Source organism: Anomaloglossus baeobatrachus, chromosome 5, assembly GCF_048569485.1.
Source record: "Anomaloglossus baeobatrachus isolate aAnoBae1 chromosome 5, aAnoBae1.hap1, whole genome shotgun sequence".
In the NCBI taxonomy this organism is placed as follows: Eukaryota; Metazoa; Chordata; class Amphibia; order Anura; family Aromobatidae; genus Anomaloglossus; species Anomaloglossus baeobatrachus.
Genome location: NC_134357.1, coordinates 377,647,815 through 377,673,851, shown reverse-complemented (window position 1 = coordinate 377,673,851; position 26,037 = coordinate 377,647,815). Strand labels below are relative to the sequence as shown.

General features: G+C 47.1%; 1 protein-coding gene across 2 annotated transcripts in view; it reads right to left on the bottom strand.

Annotated features, from left to right (window-relative positions):
* Window positions 1-6,369, bottom strand: part of ACLY (ATP citrate lyase) — a 128,652-nt gene extending 122,283 nt beyond the window's left edge. The window contains exon 1 of one of the 2 annotated variants that reach the window (XM_075350027.1): window positions 6,252-6,369. The gene's annotated coding sequence lies outside the window, so the exon portion shown is untranslated. The remainder of the gene's footprint in view (window positions 1-6,251) is intronic. The other variant, XM_075350028.1, reaches the window with a different exon arrangement.
* Window positions 6,370-26,037: the final 19,668 nt, after the last annotated feature.

Genomic DNA, 26,037 nt, shown 5'->3' with positions numbered 1-26,037 from the left:
AAAGGCCCAGTCACACACAACAACTTACCAGCGATCCCGAAAACGATACGACCTGATAGGGATCGCAGGTAAGGGTACCTTCACACTTTAGCGATGCAGCAGCGATCCGACCAGCGTTCTGACCTGGTCAGGATCGCTGCTGCATCGCTACATGGTCGCTGGTGAGCTGTCAAACAGGCAGATCTCACCAGCGACCAGCCCCCAGCCAGCAGCGACGTGCAAGCGACGCTGCGCTTGCACGGAGCCGGCGTCTGGAAGCTGTGGACACTGGTAACTAAGGTAAACATTGGGTATGGTTTTCCGATATTTACCTTAGTTACCAGCGCACACTGCTTAGCGTGTGCAGGGAGCAGGAGCCAGCACTGGCAGCGTGAGAGCTGCGGAGGCTGGTAACGAAGGTAAATATCGGGTAACCACCTTGGTTACCCGATGTTTACCTTGGATACAGCTTACCGCAGGCTGTCAGACGCCGGCTCGTGCTCCCTGCACATTCAGGATTGTTGCTCTCTCGCTGTCACACACAGCGATGTGTGCTTATCAGCGGGAGAGCAACAATAAAAAAACGAACCAGCACTGTGTGTAACGAGCAGCGATCTCACAGCAGGGGCCAGATCGCTGCTTAGTGTGACACATAACGAGATCGCTAATGAGGTCACAAAAAACGTGACTCAGCAGCGATCTCAGTAGCGATCTCGCTGTGTGTGAAGCACCCCTAAGTCGCTGGGAGATCGCTGGTGAGATGTCACAGTCAGATCTTACCAGCGATGCAGGAACATTACAGGTCGCAGTAGCGACCTGTATAACGATCTCAGCAGTCACTGTGACCCTGTCACACAGTGTCAAACACAGCGATGTGTCCTGCCCAGCAGGACATCACCTTTGAAGAAAATGACCTGGACCATTCTGCAACGTCTAGAGATCTCACAGCAGGGGCCTGATCGCTGGTAGATGTCACACATAACGAGATCGCTAACGGGATCGCTACTGCGTCACCAAAACGGTGCCTCAGCTGTGATCTCGCTAGCGATCTCGTTATGTGTGACAGTACCTTAAGTGGACTGCAATTCATGACATCCAAGTGCAGTGTAATGTTTTGCAGGCATCCATAGACTTTTATGGGTGTGTGCCATTCAATATACGCTACTAATCACAGCATGCTGCTAATTTTTTTTATTCCTCAAATAGAAGTGTCAAAACTGCCGCCCCACCACCGTGCGGAGCTGCCGCCCCACCACCGTGCGGAGCTGCCGCCCAACCTACACCCCACCTACTGTCTCCTCCCCAAAATCCTATAGAATGTAAGCCCGTAAGGGCAGGGCGCTCTTCCCTCTGTACTAGTCTGTATTGTAACTTATATATGTATTCTGTATGTAACCCCCTTCTCATGTACAGCACCATGGAATCAATGGTGCTCTATAAATAAATAATAATAACTTACCTTTAAAATTGGCAAATTTAATTGAATATTAGTTAAAGCTGACATTAATAAGTAATACTCGGCGTTCCCCCTTTTACACAGCCTAAGTATCACCCTAAATAGGCCATAAAAGGTTTGAGTGCACCCAAGAACATACTCCTGGCCACTCATGAGCACCATCAATGGTGGACAGTTATCCAAGATGCACAGGACCCCTTTACGGAGAGTTTCTGAAGACAGCACAATCATTTTTCCTTACTTTCTAGGCCTTAATTAACTACAGATGTGGATTGCACTCATGAATACATTTCTAATAGGTGGAGAAGGGTTTCTTCGGACAATATAAAAATAGGACTGATTGGATTGACTTATCATAGAAGAATGCCTTCAGAACAAGGTCACCCTCCCAGGCACACCTTGTGACCTATAAGTTGTGTCACCAAAATATGTGCGAGATACTGCGGCCTAAATACTTATTATAAACACTAAGGTGGTGGCCAATCTCAGACTTGAAAGTCTTCATCTTGCCCTAAAGGCCAAATGTGAAGCTGATGTTTAGGAATATGAACGAACATTACATAACACATCCATCATGATAGGTCTTGATGCACATTGCACTTGTGCTCTACACTCAGTGGTCACAGTCAGCATGAATAAGGCATCTGTCCACCACAAGGTCCCACTGAAAAAGGAAAAATAAACACACCACAACACTCAAACACACACACTATCCGGTATGTTTTGGTCTGGTGGCCCTCAAGGAGAAAGTGCAGTCTGCTGTGCATAGTTAAACAATATGCAGCACACTTGTGGTCTCTGCCTGATTTATTGGGGACTATGGGAATATGATTGTACATGTCGGGAAAAACCCCAGATGATATACTGTATATTAGGTGCAAAGACATTGTGTACACAGCCTCAGAAACTAGCAACAAACAGTAAGGACATGTTCACAGGCAACGTTTTCATTTTGTATGGGGGGGGGGGGAAGCAGCATTTTATAGTACTAGCAAAGTGAATTAAACTGCTATAGTCTCATGCACCTGCTGCTTCCTTCTTTTTTTCCCCTACAGATTTGAACCAGTTTTTTTCTCCAAATCTGAAGCATGTTAGGGCGGCTTCACATCAGCGATATTCTGCCCCAATGCGTTTCACTTAAATGCATTTCCTATGGACTCGCGGCAAGTTCCTGTCACATGCGGTTGTGTATGACGCACTCAACCGCATGTGACCGGAACTTGCCACGAGTCCATAGAAGTACATTGAAGTGAAACGCATTTGTGCCGGATCCGGCATTGGGGCAGAATACCGCTGATGTGAAGCCGCCTCATTTATTTCAGTGTCTTTCACCCATTCAAATGAATGACTAAGAAAAAAAACAAACCCAAAAACCACAAGTGAAGACACATCAGAAACCTTCATTTTTTTCTTTGATCTTCCAGGCTATGGGGTGTGCGCTGCCCATCACAAAATACTGCCTCTGGTGTTTATTATAAAAGATTTCTCCTCCCCTTCTGTTCCTTAGTGACCCTGAGAAGTCAGGTGTGCAGCCGGAAATTTAGCGCCTGCTGCTTGCCGTCTCTCCCCTGTTCTGTTCCTCCCTTCTGTGGGCACAGGCTTCAATTTTGATGTGCACAGGGTATTCAATTCCATATTAAAAACCACAGAATGACGGACCAGTGCAGGGGAAGAGATGGCAGGAGGAACGCGCAAGCACAGGATTTCCCTCTGCACACCTGAGGTCACCGGACACTGATGAGAAGTGGAGCAGAAATCTTGTATATTGTAGACCGGAGACAGTCTTATCTTCAGGACAGCACACACCCCATAGCCTGGAAGATAAAAGCGATAAGAGATTACATTTTACTGCACAAGTAATCATCCAGGAGCCATACAGATATAACTAATTTCCACTGAATACAACCTGTATGCCCATATAAAGGATCAGTCACACACAACGACTTACCAGCGATCCCGAAAACGATGCGACCTGATAGGGATCGCAGGTTAGGGTACCTTCACACTTAGCGATGCAGCAGCGATCCGACCAGCGATCTGACCTGGTCAGGATCGCTGCTGCATCGCTACATGGTCGCTGGTGAGCTGTCAAACAGGCAGATCTCACCAGCGACCAGTGAACAGCCCCCAGCCAGCAGCGACGTGCAAGCGACGCTGCGCTTGCACGGAGCCGCCGTCTGGAAGCTGCGGAGACTGGTAACTAAGGTAAACATCGGGTATGGTTACCCGATGTTTACATTAGTTACCAGTGTGAGCAGGGAGCAGGGAGCCGCGCACACTGAGCGCTGGCTCCTTGCTCTCCTAGCTACAGTACACATCGGGTTAATTAACCCGATGTGTAATGCAGCTACATGTGCAGAGAGCAGGGAGCCGCGCACACTGCTTAGCGCTGGCTCCTTGCTCTCCTAGCTGCTGTACACATCGGGTTAATTAACCCGATGTGTAATGCAGCTACATGTGCAGAGAGCAGGGAGCCGCGCACACTGCTTAGCGCTGGCTCCTTGCTCTCCTAGCTGCTGTACACATCGGGTTAATTAACCCGATGTGTACAGCAGCTACATGTGCAGAGAGCCGGAGCCGGCAGCACAGGCAGCGTGAGAGCTGCAGAGGCTGGTAACTAAGGTAAATATCGGGTAACCACCTTGGTTACCCGATGTTTATCTTGGATACAGCTTACCTCAGCTGTCAGACGCCGGCTCCTGCTCCCTGCTCGCTTCATTTGTCGCTCTCTTGCTGTCACACACAGCGATCTGTGTGTCACAGCAGGAGAGCGGCTTTGAAGAAAACGAACCAGGGCTGCTCAGTGTCACACACAGCGAGATCGCTAATGAGGTCACTGCTGCGTCACAAAAAGCGTGACTCAGCAGCGATCTCGGCAGTGAGCTCGCTGTGTGTGAAGCACCCCTAAGTCGCAAGTGAGATGTCACACAGTCAGATCTTACCAGCGATGCAGGAACAATACAGGTCGCAGTAGCAACCTGTATAACGATCTCAGCAGTCACTGTGACCCTGTCACACAGTGTCAAACACAGCGATGGGTCCAGCAAGACATCGCCTTTGAAGAAAATGACCTGGACCATTCTGCAACGACTAGAGATCTCACAGCAGGGGCCTGATCGCTGGTAGGTGTCACACATAACGAGATCGCTAACGGGATCGCTACTGCGTCACAGAAACCGTGCCTCAGCTGCGACCTCGCTAGCGATCTCGTTATGTGTGACAGTACCTTTACTCAAAAACCTCAAAAGGGAGACAGATTCTCTTTAATTGAAAGGCGTAGTAAGTGATGGCATATGACTAGGAAACGCCACCTCGAAAAGAGTCCAACCTCTGGGACCCCAACTGATTAGTAGAATGAAGGGGCCGCAGAGCTGCTGCAGTGCCCTTCAGTTTTTTGGGTGGATGGAGCCTCCTTGCAGGTGGTCTGGAGGTCCACCATGCAGAGGAATAACAGTGATGACAATGCAGCGCATATGCAAGCTCAAAAATCGGTGGGGATCCCAAAGGTGGGGCATCCATGGATCATTAAAGGGGGTTGCTGATCCCCCGATGTTATTAGCTTTGTCCAGTCTGCAATACCCACTGCCGAGTGCTGCAGAACAACACATCCTCATCAATAAGACACAAACCCTTCAATCAGGTTCATGTATAAAACTGGACTGTACACAGCATTTTTTATTCTACCTTTAAGGGTGACGTTTTGTAAATGAGGGAAGAAATTCACTGGAGACCAACTACTTCCTTCAATAACAGATGATATGTGGCCAAGATCTCCGTTGTTTTGACTCCTGTTACTGACTCAAGAAGGGGAAAGATTGTGCTCAATACTGGTCAAACCTGAAATTTCAGTTATACATTACAGCGCGTCCAACGCCTAGACAGACCCCTACAGAGATGAAAAAGACTGAGCACCAAGGGAATGATCGTCAGCTTGGGTCACTTACCTGGAAACCCAAAAATGGACTAGAAAAGGGGAGATCAAACCTACAAAGTCCATAGATCAGCCTTATATTATGTACAGTGCATTAACCCATACAGATCATACACCTCTATGGTCACAGTATAGTACCGTAAAAGTCAGATTGATTATTGTGCGTACTAACATAATAAAATATACATTATAATACCGCTATACACAGTACACTTAAGAAACCAGTGAAGGTTTCAGATGATCTCATAATTACAACGGCCGCACACGTGGAGGGCCGGACCACTGCAGATCAGGGCGTTTAGTAAGGGGCAGTCATGTCTTATTCATTGCAAACTTCTCAACAAAAAAAAAAAAAAAAAAAGAAGAAAAAAAACACATATCGCTGCCTTATACTAATATGATTCATGCCGCAATATACAGAGCCCAGAGAATAGCAGGCTTTCCTACAGAATCAGACATTAAGGGGGGTCCTTGTACAGGGGGCTCCGCTCCTCCCTGATGCTGGGGTACCTGGTACCCTGCCCAGGGGATGGGGGCAAGGCTTAGTTATTCTCCCCTGCCCCATCACAAAAAAAACTGGGCTGCAAGTTACTTTTCTACATTGAGACTGTCAGAGATAGAAAACACTATCACTAAACTTCTGCACAAGCCTGTGGGGTCACAGATGGGTGAAGTGGCAGAGTGGGCTCACCCCATGCCATCACATCTGCCTGGTATCACTGGTGGCAGGAAGTGATGGACACAGCACTGTGCCAGCCCAACAGGACTAGTATAGATGGTAGAAACGCTCAGTGTGAAGCTCCATGCACCCAAACTGCCAGCTATGCCCAGCAGCCCTGCACCCCAGTGACCCCCGCCATCCTGCAGTGACGCCGCAGCACTCACCGGGCTCTGCTGTCCTGTCTCTCGGTCTCTGGCAGCTCCTTCTGCTTTTGTTGATGCCTCTGAACCCCCTCTTCCTACAGTGCCTCTCCTCACCATCTGCTGACATGGGTACATCACCTAGCGATGCTCCTATTGGCTCTGCCCACACCACGTGTACTGTCTGCTAACTACCGACCAATCAGGCGCATTCGGCCCCATAGAAAGGTGCCGCCCCCTGACACGTCACCTGCTCGCTGCAAAGGCACATGGGAGATGTAGTCTTGAGCTGTAACAGTAATCTGCAGCGCACTAATACAAATATGGCTGTCATATAATGACTAGACCTTTTTATTTATCTATATCTTCTGTTTCTGTTTACACATGAATAAATGATACCACAATTTAACGACTCTTAAATCACTTTTACCTTTAGGAGTGGTGTCTTAAAGGGGCTTTTCAGAATTAAAATACATGGCTACTTTCTTCTAAAACAGTGGCACATCTGTTTACAGGTTGTGTGTGGTATTGCAGTTCAACCTATTTCAATAAGTAAATCTGAGCTGCAGTACCAGTAACGACCTAGAGATACAAGTGGCACTAGTTTCAATATTCTTTATAAATCAGCCGTTTTTCTAATGCTGTAAAACATCTTTAATAAAATATCTATTTTTTTCCTTATTCTGCCAATGTAATCTTTCCTATAGGAGACACTTTAGATGGTTGTCCATTTAAAGGGCCAGGATCGGTGCATGTCCTCACTGCAGCCAGATATACATATGAAAGACATTGTTCCCACCAGGAAAAGTCAAGGCCCCGTCACACACAACGAGATCGCTAACGAGATCGCTAATGAAATCGTTGATCGCAGCAGCGATCTCGTTATGTGTGACACCTACCAGCGATCAGGCCCCTGCTGTGAGATCGCTGGTCCTTGCTGAAGGGTCCGGACCATTTTCTTCAAAGGTGATGTCCTGCTGGGCAGCACACAGGACATCGCTGTGTTTGACACCTAACAATGACCTCCTATACAGGTCGCTCATCGTTATACAGGTCGCTCATCATTATAGAGGTCGCTCATCGTTATACAGGTCGCTCATCATTATAGAGGTCGCTCATCGTTATACAGGTCGCTCATCGTTATACAGGTCGCTCATCATTATAGAGGTCGCTCATCGTTATACAGGTCGCTCATCGTTATACAGGTCGCTCATCGTTATACAGGTCGCTCATCGTTATACAGGTCGCTCATCGTTATACAGGTCGCTCATCGTTATGCAGGTCGCTCATCGTTATGCAGGTCGCTCATCGTTATGCAGGTCGCTCATCGTTATACAGGTCGCTCATCATTATACAGGTCGCTCATCGTTATACAGGTCGCTCATCGTTATACAGGTCGCTCATCGTTATACAGGTCGCTCATCGTTATACAGGTCGCTCATCATTATAGAGGTCGCTCATCGTTATACAGGTCGCTCATCGTTATGCAGGTCGCTCATCGTTATACAGGTCGCTCATCGTTATACAGGTCGCTCATCGTTATGCAGGTCGCTCATCGTTATGCAGGTCGCTCATCGTTATGCAGGTCGCTCATCGTTATACAGGTCGCTCATCGTTATGCAGGTCACTCATCGTTATGCAGGTCGATCATCGTTATGCATGTCGCTCATCGTTATGCAGGTCGCTCATCGTTATGCAGGTCGCTCATCGTTATGCAGGTCGCTCATCGTTATGCAGGTCGCTCATCGTTATGCAGGTCGCTCATCGTTATGCAGGTCGCTCATCGTTATGCAGGTCGCTCATCGTTATGCAGGTCGATCATCGTTATGCATGTCGCTCATCGTTATACAGGTCGCTCACCGTTATAGAGGTCGCTCATCGTTATGCAGGTCGCTCATCGTTATACAGGTCGCTCATCGTTATGCAGGTCGCTCATCGTTATACAGGTCGCTCATCGTTATACAGGTCGCTCATCGTTATACAGGTCGCTCATCGTTATGCAGGTCGCTCATCGTTATACAGGTCGCTCATCGTTACTGCATCGTTGGTAAGATCTGACTGTGTGACATCTCACCTGTGACCTCCCAGCAACTTACCTGCGATCCCTATCAGGTCTAAATGCTTCATTTCCATAGTAAGAATTAGGGTACCTTCACACTTTAGCGATGCAGCAGCGATCCGACCAGCGATCTGACCTGGTCAGGATCGCTGCTGCATCGCTACATGGTCGCTGGTGAGCTGTCAAACAGGCAGATCTCACCAGCGACCAGTGAACAGCGCCCAGCCAGCAGCGACGTGCAAGCGACGCTGCGCTTGCACGGAGCCGGCGTCTGGAAGCTGCGGACACTGGTAACTAAGGTAAACATCGGGTATAGTTACCCGATGTTTACATTAGTTACCAGCGCACACCGCTTAGCTGTGTGTGCAGGGAGCAGGGAGCAGGGAGCTGCGCACACTGAGCGCTGGCTCCTTGCTCTCCTGGCTACAGTACACACCGGGTTAATTAACCCGATGTGTAATGCAGCTACATGTGCAGAGAGCAGGGAGCCGCGCACACTGCTTAGCGCTGGCTCCTTGCTCTCCTAGCTACAGTACACATCGGGTTAATTAACCCGATGTGTACAGCAGCTACATGTGCAGAGAGCCGGAGCCGGCAGCACAGGCAGCGTGAGAGCTGCCGAGGCTCGTAACTAAGGTAAATATCGGGTAACCACCTTGGTTACCCGATGTTTATCTTAGTTACCAGCCTCCGCAGCTGCCAGACGCCGGCTCCTGCTCTCTGCTTGCTTCATTTCGTCGCTCTCTCGCTGTCACACACAGCGATCTGTGTGTCACAGCGGGAGAGCGCCTTTGAAGAAAACGAACCAGGGCTGTGTGTAACGAGCAGCGATCTCACAGCAGGGGCCAGATCGCTGCTCATTGTCACACACAACGAGATCGCTAATGAGGTCACTGCTGCGTCACAAAAAGCGTGACTCAGCAGCGATCTCGGCAGTGAGCTCGCTGTGTGTGAAGCACCCCTTAATAAGACACCACACACTTCATTTGCATCCAATGTCTTTATCTTTACAGAATTTTCCCTCAGACAGCAGAGGTGACAGACCATGGAGGGTCTCGGCAGGAGGAAGGCACCGGCCATTCATTTATCTCCCATAGAGTTACATTTAATTGAAACGTGTTCAGTCCTCGCTCCCACCCATCATCATGGCCGGCTGAAACAGGGGACCCACAGTAGTTGCGGTCCCAAAACTGGGGGGGCCAAGCTATCTGAACTGTATTCTGTTGATAGGTAACTAATAGGGTAACATGAGTAAATTGTAGCTGTTTCTCTCATAGCAGATGTCAGGGATAATGTTGGTTTTGTACATTGTGTATAGGAAATGTAAAAACTCTAGCTCAGCTCTTTTTGCTCTTTTGCTTCACTCCTTTCACATGGCTCCATTCTTGACATCCAGAGCCTTAAGGCTATGTGTCCACGGGAGAATGTTGCTGTGGATTTTTCTACATCAAAATCCGATTTACCGCGGAATTGCCGCGGATTTTGGTGCGGATTTTTTATTTTTCCCAGCCATTTCTATAGCTTTTTGGAAATGCTGTGCCCATGCTGCGGATTTTTCCGCGGCGGATTTGGTGCGGATTTTGATCCGGAAAAATCTGCAACATGTCAATTATTGTTGCGGATTTTGATCCGGATTTTGGCTTCAGAATTGGGAAAAAAAATTTGCGGCAAATCCGCGGTAAATCCACGGTAAATCCGCACCTTTGAAAAGGTGCGGATTTTGCGGGAAAGCCGCGGATTTTGATGCAGAAAAATCCGCAGCATATTCGCCCGTGGACACATAGCCTAATTGACATGTTGCAGATTTTTCCGGATCAAAATCCGCAAAAACCATGACCCCGACGATCTATCGCACGATAGATTGGTGTAAAGCAGCCTTAATTCTTGAGATTGTTGAGGGTCCCCGATGTCAGATCCCTAGCAATCAGCAAGTTATACCTTATCCTGTGGATACAGTATATCCACAGCTATGCAGCGACAAGCTCCTTCAATATGGACAGCATAGGTATGAACTATAACCAGCATAGGGAGGAGAGAAGAGCGGATATTTATAGCAGAAGATATTGGCCGCAGCTGAAGTCACAACTACCTGTTAGATCACTGCAGGATAGAAATGCACCTTAGCTCCTTCAGTAAAGGATAGAATTAAATACGCTCCAACTCAGGGTAAACAACAAGTGGACACTAAAGTGGATCAGTGATCAACAATATACTGTGAACTTCTGATCCCAGATCCCCCGAGATCACAGCAGGCCATGACTGTCATGAGTGTATCTCGCTCAGGGGAGACCCCGGATGATTGTGATGTCAGAAGGTCACAACACCTTGCCGCTGGAAGGTTCAATACTGTTATTTGATAACATCTCCTTGCTTGTGGTGCTGTAAGGCCAGAGTCACACTTGCAGGTGCCTCGTGTATAACTCGCGCGAGTCTCACATAGCATCACCTGTCACAGCCACACACTCTACGGACAGGAGCGTCTCAGCTGCATAGAGATACATGCAACCGACCCGCTCCTGTCAAGAGAGCATGAATCTGTGCCAGGTGTTTCAATGAGAAACTCACGCGAGTTACATGCTAGGCACTCGCAAGTGTGACTCTGGCCTAAGGGATAAGTTCCTTTCTTACCTGGCTTCTGGCTGTAGCTTCCAATCTCAGGTGCTGCTATTTGGGATCACTCCCCTTCCCTATTTAAGTCAAGTGATCTGATCACATGATGCCTGTGATAGAAACCGAATCTTCATTTTTATGTGGTCCACTTTGGAACCAGCCTGCTCTGGAAGAAGTCTGTCATGTTGTGTGCAGCAGTGGTGTTTGCTGCACTGAAGCCGTCTGGAGTGATTCTCCTTTTCATGTCTATTTCCCCTATTTGTATTCCTTTTCTTATTTGTATTCTTACCCTTGTGTTTCTGTATTGTAGTGGCGTGTCCAGTGATCTCGTTGGCCTGCTCACTAGCCAGGGTGAGTGTAGGGCTAGCTGAGGCATAAGCTATCCGGCTTGGAGACAGGTTGCAAGAACCTGTATGGGGAAGCTAAAGAGCTCAGCAATCAGCTTGAGGTGAGTTCAGGAGGTGTCCCCTCATGCCTCTGCCTAGTGGCAGGGACTGTCGTTGTATCATGACCCCTGTGTTCCCTGTGTGTTGTTACATCTTCTCTGGGTTTACCTGGTACCGGGTAAACCATGCTAGTCACGTGCGTGAACGTGATACTCATGACAACTGAGCATGGTAGTGCTTGCTCATCACTAGCTACCATTTCTTAAGAGTATACCTTAGAGATGTCTTTTGAACCTGTTGGGTTAGAGAAACACTAAATGCTGGACATGGGATATAGTAAATAGCCAATGATCATGCCACCCTTCTGTCCTCTCAAGGGACAGCACCTTCCTATCACAATGTGAGGTTGCACAAAACAAGGATTTTGTTTTAGCGTTGGTGTCTCATTTCTGGATGGCTTTGAGGGCAATTGTCCCCACAGGGCCATCAGAGATCACACAGTATAACTGAGAGGTGTGACCACTACATTTTGCGAGACGACAGTGATCAGGAATGCAGTCCGTCTTCTCCAGCCTCACCTGGAATTCTGTGTGAATAATTAGCAATAAGGGAACATACTTTTCTGCTCCACCCCATCATTCATGACATTTCCATGAACACTTTTTTTCCTTTTTATTACGCTTTTAGTCTTGAGTAATAACTTTCTTTAGATTTTCCCAATTCTATAAACATAGAGTGGCCATCAAGTTTCATCGGTACAAAATTATATCAGTTTCAAGTGTGGTGCTTAAACATTTAGTGAGGGAATTTATCAAGACTGGTGTTTCACCAAATGTCTGCTGGAGTAAGCGGTACCAAATATACAAGCAGACAGACACATATTAATATATTTGGTGCCTTTTGGATTGCAACTCAAATTATAACTACAACATTTCCCTGTTTTCTGTCATACAACCATATTGTCACAATATGTCATGTGTCATGTGTGACAGACAGTCATGTGGTTTCTGGCAATAGAAGGTCATAGCGTTTGGCTTCGCAGAATGCTCCCTAATTTTCTATTGTTCCTGCTGTCAGTATTTATTGTAATAGGTAGCTTTCCTACTATATTTTCATCTCTCCCCTTTTGAACCAAGCAGGATCTCGCATTCCACCCAGCTGCTGGTCATTAGTACTCTCTTTGCCTTCTTCCATGGACAGGTACTGGTGATATTATTCAGTTAATTCAAGCTCTGGTTGCAAGCAGGAGGCTTGCTCTCATCATAGTATTGTTGCTAAAGCTTTGCTAAATTCCTGCTTGAGTCATCTAATGATAAGTAGTTCATGCTTTTCCCCCTGTGTGTCCTCCTTGTGTCTTCCTTTAGCATTTTGTGGGGTTGGCAAAGAACTCATCCCTCCCGTTTCCTATTTATGACCCAGTAGTTGGGATACCTTGGGTCAGGTACCTGGCTCGGCGCATAGGTGTGTAATCTATCTTCATGGGGGACCCCAGGGACTAGCTGTAGGTTTGGTCAGGGGTCACCATCTCCCCCTTCCCTAGATGCAGGTTTCACTTTCCCTTTCGACGCTTATTTGGTTCTTCGCCATACCTGGCGTGACACATACATACTAATACATATACAGCTGCACTCTGTTTATTTGTTAATATATTTCATGGGCAAGCTTGTACCTGTTCATATTTGTCTGTATGTTTTCTTACTATACATTGTTACACAGGCCCAATTTGGGTACTACCCTCCTACTTAATACAAAAAAAAATGCAAAAATATCCCATGTCGACATTTTTTTTTAATACCAGAAAACTGGAGTAGAGGGAAGAAACAATTTCCTCTTCATTTTTTGAGTTGTGACTTCCCAAACTAATGTTTTCTTGGATGACAAATGTCATTGTGACCATGAATATTGTAAGCCCATATACAATGGGATACGTTTTACAAGGACAATGCTTGAGAAGCAATTCCATTATGAAATTCTCATTTATCACTTCCATTCCATCAATACACATTTCCTAAGCAGGGGGTATGGGGGAAGGGAAGCTGACGTATTCTTGCTGTGTTTTCTAATTGATCCAGTCTGTTTTCCCTGTCATAATTTCTAACCTGACAGCATCTGGTCGAAACGGTTGTTTTGATTCAGACAAATTGTACGCAGTCTCCTGAAACAGCGGAATATATGAGACATGCACGCCACTCACAAGATAACATTACCATATAGTTTAGTGCATCTTGAAGGAACAAGACGTAGACCTAACACTATTTTTGCAGATGATTATGTAACGAGATTTTTTTGATAGTTCTGCTTTAATTTATTACCGGTTATTTATATAGAGTTGACATTTAATGCAGCACAGGGGATACACTCAATCAATGACTGCCAAGGGAGCTCACAACCGGATTCCATTTTTTATTACATGGACACCACAGAAGGGACCAATTTAGGATGTGGAGGATTTATGATTCTGTTTGGTCAATTTTACTTTCTGGATACATTTTTATAAAAGAGTGAAAAATGATCTGCCACCCTTTTGCAAAAAAAGTGTGACTATTACATGGCCCAGTTATTTTCTAGACCAGGGATCACCAACCTGTGGCTCTGGAGGTACAAAGCATTGCGAAAGTATTCAGCTCCCTTGAATTTTTCAACCTTTTCCCACATTTCAGGCTTCAAACATAAAGATAAAAATGTTAATGTTATGGTGAAGAATCAACAACAAGTGGGACACAATCTTTCAACTTTTCAGTTATTTATTTTTTAAAAAAGTTTAAAATAAACAATAAATTTCGTTCAACTTCACAATTGTGCCCCACTTGTTGTTGATTCTTCACCATAACATTAACATTTTTATCTTTGTTTGAAGCCTGAAATGTGGGAAAAGGTTGAAAAATTCAACTGGGCCGAATACTTTCGCAACGCACTGTACATGAGGCTCGTGACAGTCTGCAAGCTTTGTGCATTAGCGGGGACCTGGTGCAAACAGAGGTCTCCAGATGGTGGCTTTTGTGAGTAGCCCTGCACAAAAGAGTAGATCTGGAGGTCATATAACGGGTGTGTGGGAAATAGGATAATAGTTTAAGCTGAAGATAGGATGATGCTAGCAGATAGAAGCTTGCTTTCAGGCCCAGTCACACTAAACAACTTACCAGCGATCCCAACAACGATACAACCTGATAGGGATCGCTGGTAAGTTGCTAGGAGGTCGCTGGTGAGATGTCACACTAAAGGCCCCGTCACACTAAGCAACATCGCTAGCAACATCGCTGGTAACGAACAACTTTTGTGACGTTGCTAGCGATGTTGCTGTGTGTGACATCCAGCAACAACCTGGCCCCTGCTGTGAGGTCGTTGGTTGTTGCTGAATGTCCTGGGCCATTATTTAGTTGTTGCTGTCCCGCTGTGAAGCACAGATCGCTGTGTGTGACAGCGAGACAGCAACAACTAATGTGCAGTGAGCAGGAGCCGGCTTCTGCTGAGGCTGGTAACTAATGTAAACATCGGGTAACCAAGAAGCCCTGTCCTTGGTTACCCGATATTTACCTTTGATACCAGCCTCCCCCGCTCTCACTGCCTGTGCTGCCGGCTCCTGCTCTGTGCACAGATAGCTGCAGCACACATCAGGCAATTAACCCGATGTGTGCTGTAACTAGGAGAGCAAGGAGCCAGCACTAAGCAGTGTGCGCTGCTCCCTGCTCTGTGCACATTTAGCTGCAGCACACATCAGGCAATTAACCCGATGTGTGCTGTAACTAGGAGAGCAAGGAGCCAGCGCTAAGCATTGTGCGCTGCTCCCTGCTCTGTGCACATTTAGCTGCAGCACACATCGGGTTAATTAACCTGATGTGTGCTGTAACTAGGAGACTGGGGGCTGGTCACTGGTTGCTGGTGAGCTCACCAGCAACTCGTGTAGCCACGCTCCAGCGATCCCTGCCAGGTCAGGTTGCTGGTGGGATCGCTGGAGCGTCGCAGTGTGACAGCTCACCAGCAACCTCCTAGCAACTTACCAGCGATCCCTATCGTTGTTGGGATCGCTGGTAAGTTGCTTAGTGTGACTGGACCTTAAGCGACGCTCCAGCGATCCCACCGGCAACCTGACCTGGCAGGGATTGCTGGAGCGTCGTGGAAGCATGCTGCGCTTGGTAACTAAGGTAAATATCGGGTAACCAACCCGATATTTACCTTGGTTACCAGCACACACTGCTTAGCGCTGGCTCCCTGCTCTCCTAGCTACAGTACACATAGGATTAATTACCCAATGTGTACTGCAGCTACATGTGCAGAGAGCAGGGAGCCGCGCACACCGCTTAGCGCTGGCTCCCTGCTCACCTAGCTACAGTACACATGGGGTTAATTACCCGATGTATACTGCAGCTACATGTGCACAGAGCAGGAGCCGGCACTGGCAGTGTGAGAGCGGCGGATGCTGGTAACGAAGGTAAATATCGGGTAACCAAGGTAAGGGCTTCTTGGTTACCCGCTGTTTACCGTGGTTACCAGCATCCGCAGAAGCCGGCTCCTGCTGCCTGCACATTTAGTTGTTGCTCTGTCGCTGTCACACACAGCGATGTGTGCTTCACAGCGGGGGAGCAACAACTAAAAAATGGCCCAGGACATTCAGCAACGAGCAACGACCTCACAGCAGGGGCCAGGTTGTTGCTGGATGTCACACTAAGAAACATCGCTTGCAACATCGCTAGCAAGTTGTGCATCAGCAGCGATGTTGCTAGCGATGTTGCTTAGTGTGACGGTACCTTAAAGCTTGAGAATACCTAATGGGGGCAAAGTGAGCACCCCCAGATGTAAGACTACTGCCTATAATGGGGGAGGGCATGTGGTGTGTGTGATCTGCAGGGAAGCTTTGATTTTCATTATACCAGTAATGTAGGAGAACTGGATGTGATGTGATTACTGAACTCTGGATGTGGCTTGTGACTATTTCTCAGAGCTGAATGTAACTTTTAGGGTACAGTTCCACTTGCGCATAGCTTCCAATGCGAGAGCTTCGGAAGCGATATGCTAATAACCCACTGCTGCAAGCGTCAGCCCATGGTCATGCGACTGATGCGATCTTGCGATCGCATCACTGGTGCGGAGAAGAGGGAGGGAGCACTTTCTCCCCATTACCTCCCCGGCCGGTCTCTGCGTATATCGCACTGCACTCAGATTACATGTGAGTGCAGTGCGATGTTTCACACACTCCCATAGACTTGTATAGGGGTGCGTGAGCCGAGACTCGCTGCCAAACGCAGCATGCTGCAATCCATTCTGCATGCCGCTATGGCATGAGAAATAAATCGTACATGGACACTGGCCCATAGTTTTGCACTAGAGTGAGAGCAATCCAATGTTTAATTGGATTGCACTCGCCCGTGCAAAACGCAAGTGGAACCGAACCCTAAAGTTAAAAAAAAAGTTTGGGGACCACTGTTATAGGCTGTAGAATCCTTTCCTGATATTATGAGCTGCCATTGTAGTAGAGGTTGAAAAGCCACCAGGTTACCAAAGGTTTGAGTCAGCACCAGTGCTATTAGCTAGCAGTGTGAGTATTACTCATTATTATATTATTCCACCATAAGGCTCAGAGACGGCCAAAGAGGAACAATAATACCCCATAGTGAGCTGTAAGTCACTAGTGCTAGGGATGCGGTTACAGCTGCTGCTCACCATGCACAGAGTGGTGACTAAATCCGCGCTGGCGCCTCCCCAATGACTAAAAGTCCAAGGGTATCAGGATCAATAAAGTTAACTTCGGCCCTGCAGCGGGACTCTCAGTGCGGACGTCAGGCAGCTTCAGCACTCTATAGCCTGCAGATTAACCCTATATCTGCGGGTTAAGGGCACAAACACATCAGCGGTATTCTGCCGCACTGCTGGATCCGGCATAAGGGCAGTACAGTACAATACAGTTTACAGACAGTGCGGCAAGCCCCGGTCACATGCTGTCACATGCCCTGGTCACATGATCGTATGTGCCCGGAGCTTGCCAGTGAACTTTAATGTACTGTACTGTCCTTGTGCCAGATCTGCGAGTGCGGCAGGAAAACGCTGATGTGAAACCAGGGTAATAGCATTTTTTTACCTGACAGGTTCCCTTTAAGGGTTCACTCATCTGTTGCTTGTTGTACATCTGTACAATAGATACAACCTATGACTGGTCACCTAGGTACTTTTCTCATTGGTGTTGCTATAAATAATAATGATTCATAATTTTTATTGGATTTAGTAATGGTTATAGTATAATATTCTCACAATGTCCTTGACTTGATCAGGGGCATGACCGACCATAAATATCTGTGATGGGAAAGTTTATTATTATTATTATTATCATTATTATTATTATTTAACGGCCTTCAGCTTGATCTTGAGGCATGGTAACGTGATGGATGAATGCTCTGTGGGAAGACTAATCTTGTGCAAGCCTAGATAGGTGCATCAGGGTCTTCTTCACCGTAATACTGTTTGTATCAAGCCATCTGGTTGCAGGTCTTCCTCTTTGCCTTGTTCCTTCTATTCTTACTACCATTATGTCATTCTCCAATGATTGCTCTCTTTGTATGATGTGTTCAAAATAGGCAAGTCATAGCTTGGTGACATGTCTGGCTTGATTTGTTTCAAAATTGGTTTGTTCTTCTTGCCATCCATGGTATTGGTAACATCCTTCTCCAGCACCACAATTCAAAGGCGTTGATTCTTCTTCTGTCTTGTTTCTTCATCGTCCAGGTTTCGCATCCGTATGTAACTACAGAAACACCAGACTATGTATAGTCGTATCTTCATTGACAGCGAAATGTTCCTTGATTTGAGGACCTTGTCCAGGGATTGCATTGTTGATTTGCCCACAACTATTCTCGTATTGACTTCTGGTGTCGTCTCTGCATCTTGAGTGATGATTGATTCTGAGCTGGTTGAAGTACTTTACAACTCCCAATTTTACCATTTAGTAAATAAAAAAATAACAAAATAGAATTGTAGTATTGCACTTTTTATGCAGTTTCAATGCACTTGGAATTTGTTTACTGTTTTCCAGTACACTACAGTGCCTTGCAAATCTTTCGGCCCCCTTGAATTTTTCAACCTTTACCCACATTTTAGGCTTCAAACATAAAGATAAAACATTTTAATTAATGGTGAAGAATCAACAACAAGTGGGACATAATTGTGAAAATGTTTTGCATATTTTAAACCTTTTTTAAAAATAAAAAACTGAAAGGGTGGCGTGAAATATTATTCATCCCCTTTACTTTCAGTGCAGCAAACTCACTCCAGAAGTTCATTGAAGATCTCTGAATGATCCAATGTTGTCCTAAATGACTGATTATGATAAATATAATCCACCTGTGTGTAATCAAGTCTCCATATTAATGCACCTGCTCTGTGATAGTCTCAGTGTTCTGCTTAAAGTGCAGAGAGCATCATGAAGACCAAGGAACACAACAGACAGGTCCGTGATACTGTTGTGGAGAAGTTTAAAGCTGTATTTGGTTACAAAAAGATTTCCAAAACTTTAAACATCCCAAGGAGCACTGTGCAAGCAATCATATTGAAATGGAAGGAGTATGATACCACTGCAAATCTACCAAGACATGTCCGTCCATCCAAACTTTCATCTCAAACAAGGAGAAGCCTGATCAGAGATGCAGCCAAGAGTCCCATGATCACTCTGGATGAACTGCAGAGATCTACAGCTGAGGTGGGAGAGTCTGTCCATAGGACAACAATCAGTCGTACACTGCACAAATCTGGCCTTTATGGAAGAGTGGCAAAAAGAAAGCCATTTCTCAAAGATATCCATAAAAAGTGTTGTTTACAGTTTGCCACAAGCCACCTGGGAAACACACCAAACGTGGAAGAAGGTGCTCTGGTCAGTTTAATCCAAAATCGAACTTTTTGGGAACAATGCCAAATGATATGTTTGGCATAACAGCAACACAGCTCATCACCCTGAACACATCATCCCCACTGTCAAACATGGTGGTGGCAGCATCATGGTTTGAGCCTGCTTTTCTTCAGCAGGGACAGGGAAGATGGGAAGATGGATGGAGCGAAATACAGGACAATTCTTGAAGAAAACCTGTTGGAGTCTGTAAAAGACCTGAGACTGGGACAGAGATTTGTCTTCCAACAAAACAATGATCCCAAACATAAAGCAAAATCTACAATGCAATGGTTCACAAATAAACGTATCCAGGTGTTAGAATGGCCAAGTCACAGTCCAGACCTGAATCCAATCGAGAATCTGTGGAAAGAGCTGAAAACTGCTGTTCACAAACGCTCTCCATCCAACCTCACTGAGCTCAAACGGTTTTCAAAGGAAGAATGGGCAAGAATTTCAGTCTCTCGATGTGCAAAACTGATAGAGACATACCCCAAGCGACTTGCAGCTGTAATCGCAGCAAAAGGTGGTGCTACAAAGTATTAACTTAAAGGGGACGAATAATATTGCACACCCCACTTTTCAGTTTTTTATTTGTTAAAAATGTTTAAAATAAACAATAAATTTCGTTCAACTTCACAATTGTGTCCCACTTGTTGTTGATTCTTCACCATTAATTTAAACTTTTTTTATCTTTATGTTTGAAGCCTGAAATGTGGGTAAAGGTTGACAAATTGAAGGGGGCCGAATAGTTTTGCAAGGCACTGTATATGGTAAAATGAAAGGTGCCATCAAAAGTACAACTTGTCCCGCAACAAACAAACTGTTATCAAGCCATATTGATGGAAAAATAAAAATGTTATGGCTCCTATTATAGGGGGAGGAAAAAACAAAATGGCCATGGTGTGAAAAGTTTAATGACAATATGACACTCCAAAAAAGACTAAAATTGCAGTGTTAAAGTGATAAAAAGGCATGTACAAACGCTCTCAACGCAATGAAAAAAATGCAAGGACTTTCACGCTACGTTTTTTTAACGCAAAAATGGATCCAGTACAAATGCATTTTCATTTCAATGCATTTACAATGGACTCGTGGCAACATGCGTTCACGTGCGTTTGCATGTGGTACAGTCAGGATCCAGTGACTTGCAGTATTTTACATTTTTTTTCAAAAACGCTACCTCTTTCTCTCTCTTCCCCCGCGGCGTGTGCATTTCCAAGCTTTCAGGACGAGTTTCTCTGACTCACGATCACATGACTCCAATGCCCGCCCATAAACTGCAAGTGACAGGATCCTGTAAAATAACACTTGGGTTTGCATGCGTTTCTCTTTGGAAAAACAGGATCCGCTTTTGCTGCAAAAAAACGTTCAGGACGCACGTTAAAAAAACGTAGTGTGAAAGCAGCCAATCTGCAACATCAAATACTTATTGTGACAATGTAGAATAGGGTTTGTGGACTGATTGTCTTTTGCAGTCAGATTCCACCTGGAAGCCGTCTTAAAAGTCGTTTAAAAAAAAAAAGAATTAACATACATTTATGTTTTGCACTGCCAAAACAACTTGCTGTGCATCTTTTTACTTTCTTTTCATTGCTTCACTCTTCAAAAGCTGTGAAGCGGCTTTAACAGCTGACCATTCTTCAAATGGCTTCTGCTTGGAAGTTGCCGCTATCTTATATATGATATTTTAAAAATGGTTGCTGTTCATCTTGACATCTCTATGAGGGATACTTCTGTCTTCATAAATTATACCCACTTAATTACTATATCTATAAATAATGACAAGACAACTTCCATTGGACGAATGGCCACAGCTTTATTTAACAAGTATCTATATATATAATTGCCTTATTCTGTCTGTCTGTCTATCTGTCTGTCTATCTGTCTGTCTGTCATGCTCCGAAATTGTGTCCTTACGGTGACACAAAGCTGATTGGCCGCTGGGCTCGCCATGGCCCCGCCCCCCCACACGGATTGGCCTCTCGCCCCGGCTCTCTGCAGGCCCCGCCCCCCTCACGCAATGCACGCTCGCTCTGGCCCAACTGACACGGAGCCGCGACTCCCAGGTGAGTACACACACACACATCAGATCACACTCACTCTCACACTCACTCTCACACATCACATCCACACACTCACAACATCCTGGGATATCGCTTGCTTCTACACCGGCTCCGTCAGGATCCCAGCAGCGCCACACATAACCTTGTGATGCTGGCATCTTGACGGAGGCCGTGAAAGCTGGTAACCATTATACACATCGGGTAACTAAGGTCCCTTAGTTACCCGATGTGTATCATAGTTACCAGTGTACACCGGCTCACACTCACTCTCATACACACCTCACACACACATCACATCGCATCCACACATCAAGGTCCTGCAGCGGCGGAAAATACAGACACATAACAGCACACACACACATACACACACACACACATACACACACACAAATCAGATCACACTCACTCTCACACACACATCGCATCCACATACTCACAACATCCTGGGATATCGCTTGCTTCTCGGCGGCGATACTGTGCTGTTGTGAGCTTCCAGGACCTGCGGGAGGATCACATGGCCAGAAGCATGTGATATCCCCGGATGTTGTGAGTATAAGCGCGTATGTGCGATATCGTCAGTGTCTGTGTGTGTCAGTGTATGCGATCGGGTGTGTGTGAGTGTATGCGATCGGGTGTGTGTGAGTAGATGCGATCGGGTGTGTGTGAGTGGATGCGATCGGGTGTGTGTGAGTGGATGCGATCGGGTGTGTGTGAGTGGATGCGATCGGGTGTGTGAGTGTCGGCAGAGGAGCACGGCGTGCTGGAGGAGGCTGGGAGCAGAGAGGCTGATCATGGGGAAGGCTGGGAGGAGAGAGGCTGATGCTGGGGGAGGCTGGGAGGGGGAGGCTGGGACGAGGGAGGCTGATGCTGGTGGAGGCTGATGCTTGGGGAGGCTGATGCTGGGGGAGGCTGGAAGGAGAGAGGCTAATGCTGGTGGAGGCTGATGCTTGGGGAGGCTGATGCTGGGGGAGACTGGGAGGGGAAGGCTGATGCTGAGGGAGGCTGGGAGGAAGGAGGCTGGGAGGAGAGAGGCTGATCCTGGGGAAGGCTGGGAACGGGAGGCTGATGCTGAGGGAGGCTGGAAGGAGAGAGGCTGATGCTGGGGGAGGCTGGAAGGAGAGAGGCTGATGCTGGTGGAGGCTGATGCTTGGGGAGGCTGATGCTGGGGGAGACTGGGAGCGGAAGGCTGATGCTGAGGGAGGCTGGGAGGAAGGAGGCTGGGAGGAGAGAGGCTGATCCTGGGGAAGGCTGGGAAGGGGAGGCTGATGCTGGGGGAGGCTGGAAGGAGAGAGGCTGATGCTGGTGGAGGCTGATGCATGGGGAGGCTGATGCTGGGGGAGACTGGGAGCGGAAGGCTGATGCTGAGGGAGGCTGGGAGGGGGAGGCTGGGAGGAAGGAGGCTGGGAGGAGAGAGGCTGATCCTGGGGAAGGCTGGGAAGGGGAGGCTGATACTGAGGGAAGCTGGAAGGAGAGAGGCTGATGCTGGGGGAGGCTGGAAGGAGAGAGGCTGAGGCTGGGAGGAGAGAGGCTGATGCTGGGGAAGGCTGATGCTGAGGGAGGCTGGGAGGGGAAAGCTGATGCTGGGGAAGGCTGGGAGGACGGAGGCTGGGAGGAGAGAGGCTGATCCTCGGGAAGGCTGGGAGAGGGAGGCTGATGCTGGCGGAGGCTGATGCTGGGGGAGGCTGGAAGGAGAGAGGCTGATGCTGGTGGAGGCTGATGCTTGGGGAGGCTGGGAGAGGGAGGCTGATGCTGAGGGAGGCTGGGAGGAGGGAGGCTGGGAGAGGTAGGCTGGGAGAGGTAGGCTGAGAGAAGAGAGGCTGATGCACACACACACACACACACACACACGCGCGCGCACTGCACAACACACCACACACACACACACACACTGGGAACCACAAACAACTGCCCTACACAGACACCCACACACACAGACAACGCTGCACACACACAACACCCAACACACAAACACCGCGGCACACACAAATATACGCACATACCGCACAACACACACATTGCACAAAACATACCTCCCCCCAAAACACACCACACACACACAAACCGCGCAACACACACACACAACGCTACAGACACACAGCGCTCCACAAACAACGCAACACACGCAACACACATACAACACCGCTCTCACCCCCCGTCACACCCAGACAACACCCAGAACATGTACAGCGCCTACACAAACACTTGGTAACTACACACAACAACATCTCTCTATATATATATAACAAAAATCATACATGAACTACACAATACGTAAATTCTAGAATACCCGATGCGTAGAATCGGGCCACCTTCTAGTATATATATATATATCTTTCCCGCGGCTCAACATGCCGCCCCTTTAATTAAAACCATAACTGATATATATATATATATATATATATATACATTTCAAACATCACAAACCAAACACCGATAGGTCCGTCCCAGAAGCAACCAATTCTTCCTATCCCATGGCCGTATCCTAAAACCAGCCCAAGGGACCACCTCGGCTGTGACCAAAACCGACCCGAGGTGTGAGAGGTATTAACGTTCCATGGTTAAATATCCCTCCCCCGAACCTGCAGGATCTACGCCCACAAGTTCCCAATTTCTTACGAAGCCACTACCCCAGAGTGACTTCGTACCACCAACCGAGTATCGGTACTCCCAGCCTCTGACAACGGACCTATCTCCCCGCTGTGACAAACAAATCTTGCCATTCTTATCTTTTTATTTATTTATTTTCATTTATTTATTTTTCCTTTTTTTTTTAAGTATATATATATATAATTATCATTACTTTTTCTTTTCCTCTTATTTTTTTTTTTTTTTTACAATTAATTAGGGCGGGTGGGTGGGCCACGCTGATCTTCCTGCAGCAAGAGGAGGTAACCACTGCCTCACCCCACCTATATACCCCCCTGATCAGCCAGCCTCCTACCCTATCCCCCCAATCACAACTGCCCCCTTTCCACCAATCCCATAACCCCATAGAATGCACACTTCTGCATTCCAAACATTAACCCTTTCAGACCCTAGCCCCCTCCAGATTGTCATGGGCTTATTCGCCCTTATAGGGCTCACTTGCCCTCTTGACATCTCTATGAGGGATACTTCTGTCTTCATAAATTATACCCACTTATTTACTATATCTATAAATAATGACAAGACAACTTCCATTGGACGAATGGCCACAGCTTTATTTAACATTATATATATATATATCTTTCCCGCGGCTCAACATGCCGCCCCTTTAATTAAAACCATAACTGATATATATATACATTCCAAACACCACAAACCAAACACCGATAGGTCCGTCCCAGAAGCAACCAATTCTTCCTATCCCCTGGCCGTATCCTAAAACCAGCCCAAGGGACCACCTCGGCCGTGACCAAAACCGACCCAAGGTGTGAGAGGTATTAACGTTCCATCGTTAAATACCCCTCCCCCGAACCTGCAGGACCTACGCCCACAAGTTCCCAATTTCTTACGAAGCCACTACCCCTGAGTGACTTCGTACCACCAACCGAGTATCGGTACTCCCAGCCTCTGACAACGGACCTATCCCCCCGCCACCAACTGGCCACGTGACCCCTTACATGGCCCGGGCCCTCCACACCCCCACTGCATGCTCCAAACCTTCCCGCAAACCGAGCATCCACAGATCCAAACCAATATCAGTGAGATGAACTCCATCCTGACGCAAATATTGATCCGACGACTCCTCTAAGTCCCTGTGCCGCACGACAAAGCCTCCATTCCATGCCACAAACTGGCCACTCACCCTGTTCAACTTGCTACGTGCCCTGTTAATCCGCTAGACTGACCTGGCAAAACGCCAACTCATCCGAGCCACGATATCTGACCAGACGATAACGATACCCGAAAACTCTCACCACACTAGCCAAAGGTCCAACTTAATTTTCCGCTTCAAATCTCTGGCTGCCTGCACTCCCAAATCATTTCCTCCTGCATGTAAATTAAAACATTGGGATCCTGGTCAACCCTAACATAATATGCCACCTCCGCGCATACTCTCCCCCACATCAAACCACGAATCCCAATCCATTTTACTCGCGCCTCCTCTCTTGCCATTCCGAGTTGTCGACCGTCCGTATACACGTCCGCCCGCAACGCCCCCCAGTACACGTAGGAGTGCCCGAGTGTACAGACAAGACACACACCTATAAGCTTATAAACACCATTAAGAACAGAAAAAACCCACATGCCGCACAGCCATTAAACATCCCCTATTAACCTCCAAACTGAATCGATCGCCCTCACTCGATTCCTTGGCACTGCTCCCACCCGTGCCAAACAAGACTTCAATATTGCTACAAATTGAAATTTGAACAACGATGACCTGTCCTCATGCCTAAGGAAGGAGCCAGGGTAACCCCCGCACATCCTTAAAACCTGCCACCTGTGCAACCGGACACCAGTGGTGTCCTGGAATGCCATACAACACCGTCAAATGTCCACGACCCATCTGATCCGTTTTGGAATGGTGCAAAGTACATTCAACTCGACCGTCCCCCAGCCCCACATCCCCTATTAAAAGGCCTCCTGCCACGTGCTTTGCAGGACTAATCAATTCACTAATGCGAAAAGCACCAAAAAACGACAAAACAAACGCCACCGCAAACAATGCCTGCTCATACTGTGAACTGTGATGAACAGACCTCTCCCAAACAACGCACCATAAGTGCCAATAAGTGAATAGAAATTGGTCTTCTTGTGTCCCGAGCCCTCGGCCCTTTCCTAAAACCTTCCATGGCTTGCCACACCAGAAAATCTTTTGTAGCATCTGTAACCACGT